The sequence below is a fragment of the Lactuca virosa genome, chromosome 9 (assembly GCF_052849685.1).
Source record: "Lactuca virosa cultivar CGN04683 chromosome 9, Lactuca_virosa_CGN04683_v6, whole genome shotgun sequence".
Lineage (NCBI taxonomy): Eukaryota > Viridiplantae > Streptophyta > Magnoliopsida > Asterales > Asteraceae > Lactuca > Lactuca virosa.
The window spans coordinates 270071269-270081539 of NC_136434.1; positions in this window are offsets into that span (position 1 = coordinate 270071269).

A 10271-nucleotide genomic window follows, 5' to 3' on the forward strand; every position below is an offset into this window, starting at 1 on the left:
GTTCCTTGTTTGGTTGTGGATTTAGGGCATATTCACATAGTTAACTGTCTATTCGATGTTGGTTTATACGTGGCTAGCATGAACTAAGTGGTTATAGATAAAACTGATATTATCTCATTCTTACTAAAGGAAATATTGGATTTTCTTGGAAACATACAAACATTTTCACTGATTCATTTGTTGGGGTACAAAGTTTTCCATGAATCACTTTGTAATGTTTGACTTTTGTAAAACCCACTTGCATGTGGTGCATTAGCCTTGTGGCATGAGATAGAGAGTGAGAGAGAGACATGTAAATGTTGGATTAATGTCTAAGTCCATAACTATATTTGGTATGTACTTGACCTGACCCGACATGGTCCATTTGGGTTGCACTTGACCGGCACAATTTATATGGATAGTCTTTTGAGAATAGTATATTTATGATTTATATTAATATATTATAAGTTCTAATATATTAATATGGAATCATATTATTTAATTAGTATTGATCAAGAATTAATTTAGAATTAATTAAGTGATCAAAAGGAACTAATTAAGTATGGACTCTTATATATATATATATATATATATATATATATATATATATATATATATATATATATATATATATATATATATATATATATATATATATATATATATATATATATATATATATGGAATGGGCGAAGTTCATTGAGGTTGGGCTAAGCTTTCATGGGTAGTCCATGGAGCTTTTAACTCATGGATCCTATGTAAATGAAAGGTCATGGGTATTAGGGTTTACATGGATGTAACCCTAATCCTCCATAGTATATAAAGGGGTTATTGGCTCACAAAATTGGCACTAGTGTATGAAAATAAGAGTGGGCCGATTTTAGTGTGTATACATATTCTCTCAAGTTCTTCCAAGGTGCTTTGGTGATTTGTGATTCCACTTGAGGCTTCCACACTATTGGGGCTAAGCTCTTAAAGTTTGAAGACATCAAGCTACATCAAAAGGTATGTCATCTAACTAGAACTTTGTAGTATAGATGGTTTATAATATGCTAGTTAGGATGAAACCTTGGAATATTCATATTTGCATGTATAATAGAGAAAACATAGATCCAAGGTATTTAGGGTTGCATGTACACTTAGGAGTGTTAGAATGCTCAAAACCCAACAGTGGTATCAGAGCCTAGGCTTGTTTTCTTGTTATACTTGCAAAAATGGCTGAAAAATCGAATTTTTTTGGTCTCTGAACAGCAGACTCACCGAGTCCATGAAGGGACTTGACGAGTCCAAGGCAAAATGCATCCAACTCGCCGAGCTGGTTCATGCACTCGACGAGTTGGACCCCCTGACATCATATATTCGACTGTTTTGGCTGGAATTGGACTAGGAACATTACCCTAAGCTGTTTTTGGACTTATAAACTTATTTTTTATGTGGTAATGTTCATGCTAATCCAATTTCAAAGATAATTGTCAATAGATTCTTGTTTTGTGTTAGTTTAAAAGTTATGCTAATTAGATGAAAAAGTTTGATGTGAATTATCTTTGTTCATATGAGTTGCTTAGATTAATAGAAAAAGTTAATTAATTAGGTGTCTTTAATCCTTTTAATCTAAGAGTTGATTCTAAAATGTGTTTGTGTAACTTGTCCTCAAGTTACATGAAAGGTCACATTTAAGTTTCTTAAAACTCATAAAAGTTGGCAAAGGTTACAAAATGAAGAGTCTTGTCCTCATTAAATGGTTTTATGACTCCATAACTTGTCCTCAAGTTATGGAGGTTCAAGAGTCACTTCATTAAATAATAAAAATATGTAACCTTAATTAGTTCCATAAGTTACAAAAGAAGAAGAGTTACATTCTTTAATAGTTTAAAGTCTTCCATAAGTTATGGAATTAAAGAGTTTAAACACATAAGTTATGGAATTAAAGAGTTTTGAATAGTTACAAAAACTTGCCCTCAAGTTTTGGATTTTGAAAAGTTTTCTCTAATGAATACTTTAATTCCAAGTTAAGCCCTTAGAATTTTAAAAGATAAAATTTAACCCTTATACTTTATAATATTATAAGTTAATAATATTTATATATATCTATAAGAGCAAGTCGTCTTACCATTAGTAGGCCTCATTCACGAAGCCGGTCTATAAGGGGGTATAAGGTTACTGCATATAAAATGGCAGTTTAATGGGTGTCCACTCTCACCCGCCGCTTCCTTGACCGGTGGAGGGTCGTTAGTCGAACGGGTAGGACAAGGACTATAATTCTCCCTTCATTAAAAGTATTAATGATAAATACTAAGTAACTAAACTCTTATTAATACCCAATCTTAGTTACTTAGGAAAATGTGAATTTGGTGCTAACTCATGAAATTACACTTTGCACTTTGCTTAAGTCAGTTAGTGGAGCGTGTGTGGTTAACTGACACACTAGCTTGATTTAACAAGGTAGGCAAAGGGTAACTTAATGTTTATCATAGTATCGGTGGAGCGTGTGTGGTTAACCGGCACATCGATTGAGGGGTAAATATTAAGGGTACCAAGTATATTTGCATGGTTATTCACACCTTGTTTTGTGATCCACGGCATCCCAGTCACAAAACCTGAAGGACACACTCGAGATTGAAACATGCCTTTGAAAAGTTCAATGAATCTCAAAAGAATCTAGGAGTTTCAAAACCAACCTAATAATACATTTCGTTTATCTTGGTGGAAATTGGTGAATCGTCATTCACCTACCTTCAAATATTTTATAGCTTGGATTACGGCATCCCTCTTCCAAGTTATAAAATAGTTTGCTGGGTCCTAGCCTTAATATTTCATATTGGGTGTTATATTAAGGACTTTAGATCAACTATCTTGAATATCTCCCAAAAAGATGTATGGTTCAAACATCTATGTTCCTCCCGAATCTCTTGGAACTTCACTTCCTCCACCTCCTCCAATTATTCTCCCTAACCCACAAGTTCAAGGTCACTCAAGCCCTATTGGCAAGCAAGGTCTATGTGTGATCGCATCTTGGAGATGAAGTCACATATTGACAAGCCGGGAGAGCTGGGTGTCAAACTCTTGAGAAAGTTGGTGGTTCAATCACTTTCTAAGTCACATAGTGAATTCCTTTGGGACTACTATGAAACAGACTATGACATGACCCTTAATGATCTTATCTATTTGCTTGGTACTGCTGAATCAGCAATAATTTGGAGCACTGGGAGAGCAAATTTGATTAGTAGATCAACTTCCCAACCTACCATGGACATTGATAATGGTAACATTGGATATCTAGACAAGCCTTCTCTTCCCAAGGAAAGGGATTGACCATAGTCAACTCGGTTGACCAAATGGTAAAGAGAAAGACAAGTCTGTGATAGTCCAGTACACCATTCCCAAAGAGTCCATATGATTCTCTTGCCAAAGGAAGGGGCATTGATTGCGAAGCTGCCTATTTACCTGAAAGACCATAAGGTTGATCAAGTCAAGAAGTTTGACTCTACTTCAGGTAAAGTCCACTATCTAACTCTATTAAGTTTCTATTCTGAGATTCTTGTTACATGATGTGACTGGGTCACGTGTTGATGTTTTAAGAATCAAAGAAATGTGAAGAAACTTAAAGGAACTATATGTTGATTCTGATCGCGAAGATAGATTTCGATCGCATTGTTCGGTGATCAAAATATTTGAGCTACTGCTTAAGAGTTGTGATAGATTGCTTAGGAATAGATAACAACATAGTTTTCATATGCATTTGCATTGTAAGGATAAGTTTTTCCAAAAGTTTTAAATAAAAGAAAATTTTGTTTTATTTATTTTTATATATATCCTTACAGTGGCATTTGTGGAAAATTGTTGTTTATATGATTCCATTGATAGCAACATTGGAATATGAAATTGATTCTTTCATTTGTGGTAGTGTCTAAATTTACCAAATAAGGAAAGATTCTAATCACCCAAGTTCTCAATTGGACCGAAACTTGGAATCATGCAAGTTGTATAGTATGATGAATGAGAACTTTCAGCTTTGGAAATTTAAGACTAATTCCTTGTTCACATGTATATGTGAGTCAAGTAAAGGACTAAAGGGATCGAGTACACATTCTTGTGCACTGGTCAAGTCCACCACAAAGATCGATAAGATTATTCGTCATGATTTACTAAAGTTTAGTAAATATGGTTATACTTATAAGTTTAAGTATAATTCTGAAGCATTGGAAAAGTCTCGATGTATGGCAGAACGAATGAGAAGAATCAAATTCGGCAGAAAGATAAAAGTTTCTCAAATCTGAAAAGATGGGAGAGCACTTTAGTATCACATGTTTTGTGATCATATTAATGATTAAAGAACCATATCACAATTGGTCTTCTAAGGACATCTTAGTGCATTTTTATGGCTAAGAAGAGGATTCATGAATTGTTGAAATAGTTAAATCAAGAAGATGAGTCATACCTCGTTCCAAAAACAAATCTTAGAGTCATACTCCAAGATTGTAACTTGAGTGACACATCTTAAAGAAGGTTTAAAACACTTGTCAAATGTAAGAGTAAAAGTTTTATACTCTTGTACATTTGAAATTGGTAAGTTGTGATGATTTGGATAAAACAAAGACCAACTAAGGCCAATTGTGTGAAGTGTTTGTCTTGATTAAGAATCCACACTACTTCTTGAATATTTGGCAAGAAAGTCTTATTGGTCAAGAAGACAGTGGGAGTCTAAAAGATCCTGAAATGGTTTCAAGAACTAATCAAGAATAAAACCTGTCTTACATCACTAGCACACAACTAGAGGTTGATAATCTATCGTGTTGACATTTCTGTGCCCATTCCAGTTAAAGTTGGCTTTGCATATGAGTTCTTAGAGTTCTCATTTGGTTGCATAACAACTTGGAAGCAATGGAAGGCCCTTGAGCTGCCAGGTGGTAAGAAATTAGGATTGAGTTCAGTCCATATGTGTTTGGATTTGTCATTATCCTTGTCTTGTGACTATGGTTTTGACGATTCACATGGATAAGAACACATACACCATAAAATCTAAGGGTCATAAGGTTTCTCTCCGATTCATGAAAATGATGGTGATGAAACACTTCCACCAAGTAGATTTGAAGCAGATGGCAAAAGGTCTAAACAATTGAGACTACGATTACAGCATCCTTTTTCATAGTTCTGAAATTGTTTAGACACACTTGTAATGTCACAACTAGGAATTTTGATGCCTTGTAACTACAACACTTATATCAATTATGAATCAACAATATAAAAGCATGTATGATGCTTATTCAATAACAACTAAACTTCATCAAATACTCCATTCAAACACTACAAATAGTTAATAAAGAATTGGAAACCCTTGAAATCCCGGTTTAAGTCCATTTTGGACTAGGATTTCCTTATTGGACCTAATGGACCAATAAACTTTCAATTTAACTATCTTGAACATAGAACTTTCAAATGGGCCCTAATTGGACCCATATACATGAAACTTAATATTTTGGGCCTTATTGGATCACAACCAATTTAATTTAGCCCTAATAGGTCATAAAAATCATTCTTTGATTTTTGTTGGGCAAAACTCATCTAACTTAACCATAAAATGGGCTTAAGCATACAAGGCCCAATTTTCTCTTTTCCCCTCTCCATTTTCGGCCCAACCCATAAAAGAAAGAGAGTTGACTTTTCCTATGCCACCTCACTAATATTTGATGGGTTTCCATGCAAAGGTCTCATGCTTCCAAGTAACTATCCCATCACCTTCTCTCTTCCTCTCTCTTTTGCTCTCGGCTGAACACAAGACACACACACACACTCACTAAATTCATCTCTACTTTCTCCAAATCCTCTCAAGAACACTTACACTCATTCATCAAATTTTCGAGATTAAGGAAGCTTTCAAGGAGATTTTTCCACAAATACATCATCTAAGGTAAGACATTGCTTGGATCCATAATCTAGCTACTTCATTTCATCAAAAATCTCTTCTAAATCTATTCAATCTTGTGATCTTGCATCTTAGAAGCCTCTAAATTCGAGATCTTCAAAGAAGACTCACTAGGATCGAAATTTTCTTCATTCCTCTCTTCAAAACCGAAACCACAACTCAAGGTGAGCTTCATACCCCTCTCTTTTCGGTTTTTATATGTTTTATGGGGGAGAATACAAGAAAAATGTGTAGATCTATGTGTATGTGTATGCTATGTGTGATTTTATGCATGTATGTGTGTTTTTATGATGAACATGTAACTAAAAAGGGGTGATACTCGAGATCTATGACATGAGAAAGGAAACAAACATGATCTAAGTTATTTTACACTAAACAAGTCAAGAATAATAACTTATAAGATTATGATGAACATATTTCCAACATAAAACCCATTTTTGGGCTTAAATTGTCAAAAATACAAAACTTGGGTTAAAAATTGTCAAGTCACGGTTTCTTAAGGGCCAAAAGAGTCAAAACAGTTTCCATAATTGTTTTTCTGAATATTAACACTTTCAAAGGACTTGAAATGTAAATTTTTAACTTAATGGGCTAATTTTGGGCTTTTTGGCCCTATAAGCCCAAAATTGCGAAAAATGACAACTAAAGGGGCTGAAATGAAACTTTATTCAAAACAGGGGATAAAAAGTGTAACAAAACTATTTCAAGAGTCAAAAATGCATTTCATATCCAAAAAGGATCAAAAATGTAAAGTTTTTGGATTTTGGGCCAAAACTGTAAAAATTGCGAAAAATAAGGTGTTAACCGAGAAATACCATTCTGGAAGGGCTGAATCTGTTAACAAAATAACTTTTGGGTTAAAACTATCATTTCAATAAATTTATGATGCAAAAGTGTCAAGAACATGTTTTAAGGACTAAAAATGCAATTCTTTTATTTAAAAGACTAAAATTGTTATTTTTATAAAAAGAAAGGTAGTGAAAAGGTCAAATCCCCACTTTTAAACAAACTATTTCATTAAGTCAAAATACAAAAATCACGACGACCGACAAATGGAAAGACGAATACATGTTTAACTCCGAATATCGTGATAAACGAATCGATCGGTCTCGAATCGATACCAAACCAACAAACGTTAAATCAAACCCCTCAATAGATACGCGATACCTAAGATGAGTAGATATACAAACTTTGGGCTTGAAAGTTTCAAATCATGCTTGTTGGATCTTGCAAGTCCACTAACATGATCTTTGGGCCCAAAGGGATAACGCTTATATGTTATTGGGCCTCCTATGGCTCAATTCCATATAAAAGGACCTTCAATGGCTTTTATGTGCTATTGGGCCCTAGTGGTCCATTAGTATGGCTAGTAAGGTCAGAGTAATCAAATGCGAGTTGGGCCAACATGTCCTTCGCATCCACGACAGCCTAAGGTACTTACGATAAGTAGCAGGACTTCGTACTCCTCTTCTCTTCGTTCACTAAGGCTCATGAGTAATCAAAGTAGACGGAATTAGGACGTTATTCAACAGTAATCAAGGTGGTGTGGACTAAGTGAGTAACAACGGACGACACCTCTATGGGACGTTTGTAGTTGGCTGTTATAACATGTCTTCACCGGACATTGTTACGACGACTCACTTGGGTTATCCGACGCCATCCGAGTATTCAAGGACGAGTAATCAAAAGCCATTCGTTGTGGCGGTATAACAATTTGTAATCACATATATCTTTCGACATCGGAAAACATCGGGTTTTCTGGGGAAATCAATACTACTCGCTCGGAATTTCTATACTATAATACAAAACACCCTTTTACATCTATATGTCTTGAAATCATTCATGCATCAACTTATGGATCTTCACATTTTGATAAACTATTGTGTTTTCAGAAAATATCGGATTTTCTAGGTTTTACAAACTATACAAATCATTTTATTCACAACCTTGCTTATGAACTCACCAACATTTCATATGTTAACGTTTTTCCAAAATAACTTGTATTCTCAGGTAACAGATAAGCGGAAGGGTAATACCAAGTATGTTAGAATGTTTTGTTTTGAAAACTCTGAAACAATTTGTGTTATGAATGTGTAATATTTGAAACAATGTACGGGATGTAAACAATATCAGTTGTAACATATTGATGCATGGTGATGTTTATGTTATGATTCATGTATATTCATTGTGATTGTATTCAATTTAAGTCACGCGAGCCCCCGGACGTTTCCGCTGTCTGGTTTCGGGGGTGTGACAGGTAAGCTATCTAAGAGAAGTTGTATGATTTTGATAAAGTCTTATCAAAGCAATCTAGTATCAGAAATCTGAACTTTGGTAAGGGAGTCAATACAGTGTTGACTTCTAGAAGTCCAGCTGATTTCTGACTACGTGTCAAATCTAGTGGGAGCATAAATGTTATGCTAATAATCATCATGTTAGTGGGAGCATGATAATTATGATAAGTATTGCAAGTTAGCAATGTTAATTATAGAAAACAAAAGTTTCAATTCGTGAGGTTGCAGGGGTTGAAAAAGTTGTTTTGCTATATTTAAGGGAGAGGAAATTATACTTCATTTCGATTCTAAAAAGCTTAGATTGAGTTTATAATCATTCTAAAGAGCTTATATTGAGATTTTAATCACCTTTAGTCAAGAATATATATATGAATTTCATGTTGGATTGGTTCAACTTAAGAAAATTCTATATATTGCATTCTCAAAATTCGATTATGATTACGACATCCCTTTTCATAGTCAAATTTTGAGAATATGGCAAACAAAAAAAATTATTATGGCAAAAGACTGGTCTAGAACCATGTCTTTATGTGAAACATCATGAATCGTGTCCCGTTTACTTTGGGTACAAGATCGATTACATGTGCTATAATATTTATCCTTTATGAATTTTCGAAATGCCTTGGGGCATTAAGGGGAACAATGTCTAGAATTGGATATGACTAAAGTGATTAAGCAATTGTCGAGGACAATCTAAGGTTTACCAAAGATTGGTTGCTCAGGGACAGTTGGAAGTATAGTGCTAATTTTGGAAGGACCGTATTGACATATTCTAAAAAGAGGCATCTATTGTTCAAAACTGATAGTCAAAATGAGAATATGGAGTTGTCTCCATAGGTGGAAGTTATATGTGAAAGATTAGAAAACTTAATGCAAGAAGCATGTTTAAAGCAATGTACTTTGAATATGAGACTTAGTTTCCATGGAGTTGAACTCCAGGGGAATACCTTATAATGACTGTTGACAAGTCTTTGTGACTTTGTACATATTCATTACAGGAGGGTCAGTGCATATAAGTTTAAAATCTAAACAGGTTTCGATAAATGATAGGAATTTAAAATTCTCACATTTTTCAATAAGGATTTGGAAGTGTGAAATTAGAATCATTGAAATTATGTTCAATTGGTTTATTTCACAAAGTAAGGATCATAGAAAAACATAGAGTGCATACTTGGTGTATGGCAAAGCTATTGTTTTGAAAAACATTGTGTACTTGCTTGGAACATGGGACAACTAGTGTTTTTAATTCAAGTATAAAGTTGATGAAACCGAAACAATGAATAATGAGTAATCAGTATGGTGATAAATAAAATTGTCTTATTTATATTCATAGGTTTTGATACCATATTAGATTCAATTATTCTTGTGTTTCACTTTGCATGTTTTGACTTCCAGAATAAACTAGGTCATTCTTCCTGAATGGCTAAGTTATTCGAACCATCCACAGTCGGTCATATGTTGGAAGTATATATGAATCAAGACTATCATGGGTTGGCTTGTAGAGGTCCAAGTTGGTGGACAAAGTTGTGCTACAACATTCATGAGTGCTCATAAGTTCTGAGTACTGGATTCAACCCGCGCTCATTTGAATCACTTCATGGATTTTATTACGAGTGATCATGAGACGATAATATCTTATATTCTTCAAACCTAGAGATATGAGTTGTTACTATGAGTTGGTTGTACATTGATTGCACGAAAATGCATTCGGTAACTCGATGTTATAAAATGTGCCTTTGTGTATGATTCAACAAGTAGTAGGACAAGCCACATGAGTCGAAGTTTATCCATTCCTTTTACCTTCCGGATAAAAGCGATATCTGTGGGCCCCTCGATGATTTAGTGATGACACATGTGAGTGCTTGGCCAAGCCAGGACTGATTTGATTTGTTCAATCAGTCAGTCGTCATAAATTGAAAATCGGGAAACAACAAATGGACAAAGAGAATGATTGAGAATCCATGTCTCATTCCATATGATATCTAGAATGGAGGAATATATGATCCCTTATCTAATGGACAAGTCATTGACAAAGGGCAGAGTTCGTTGACAAGATCAGAGTTCGACAACGGCTT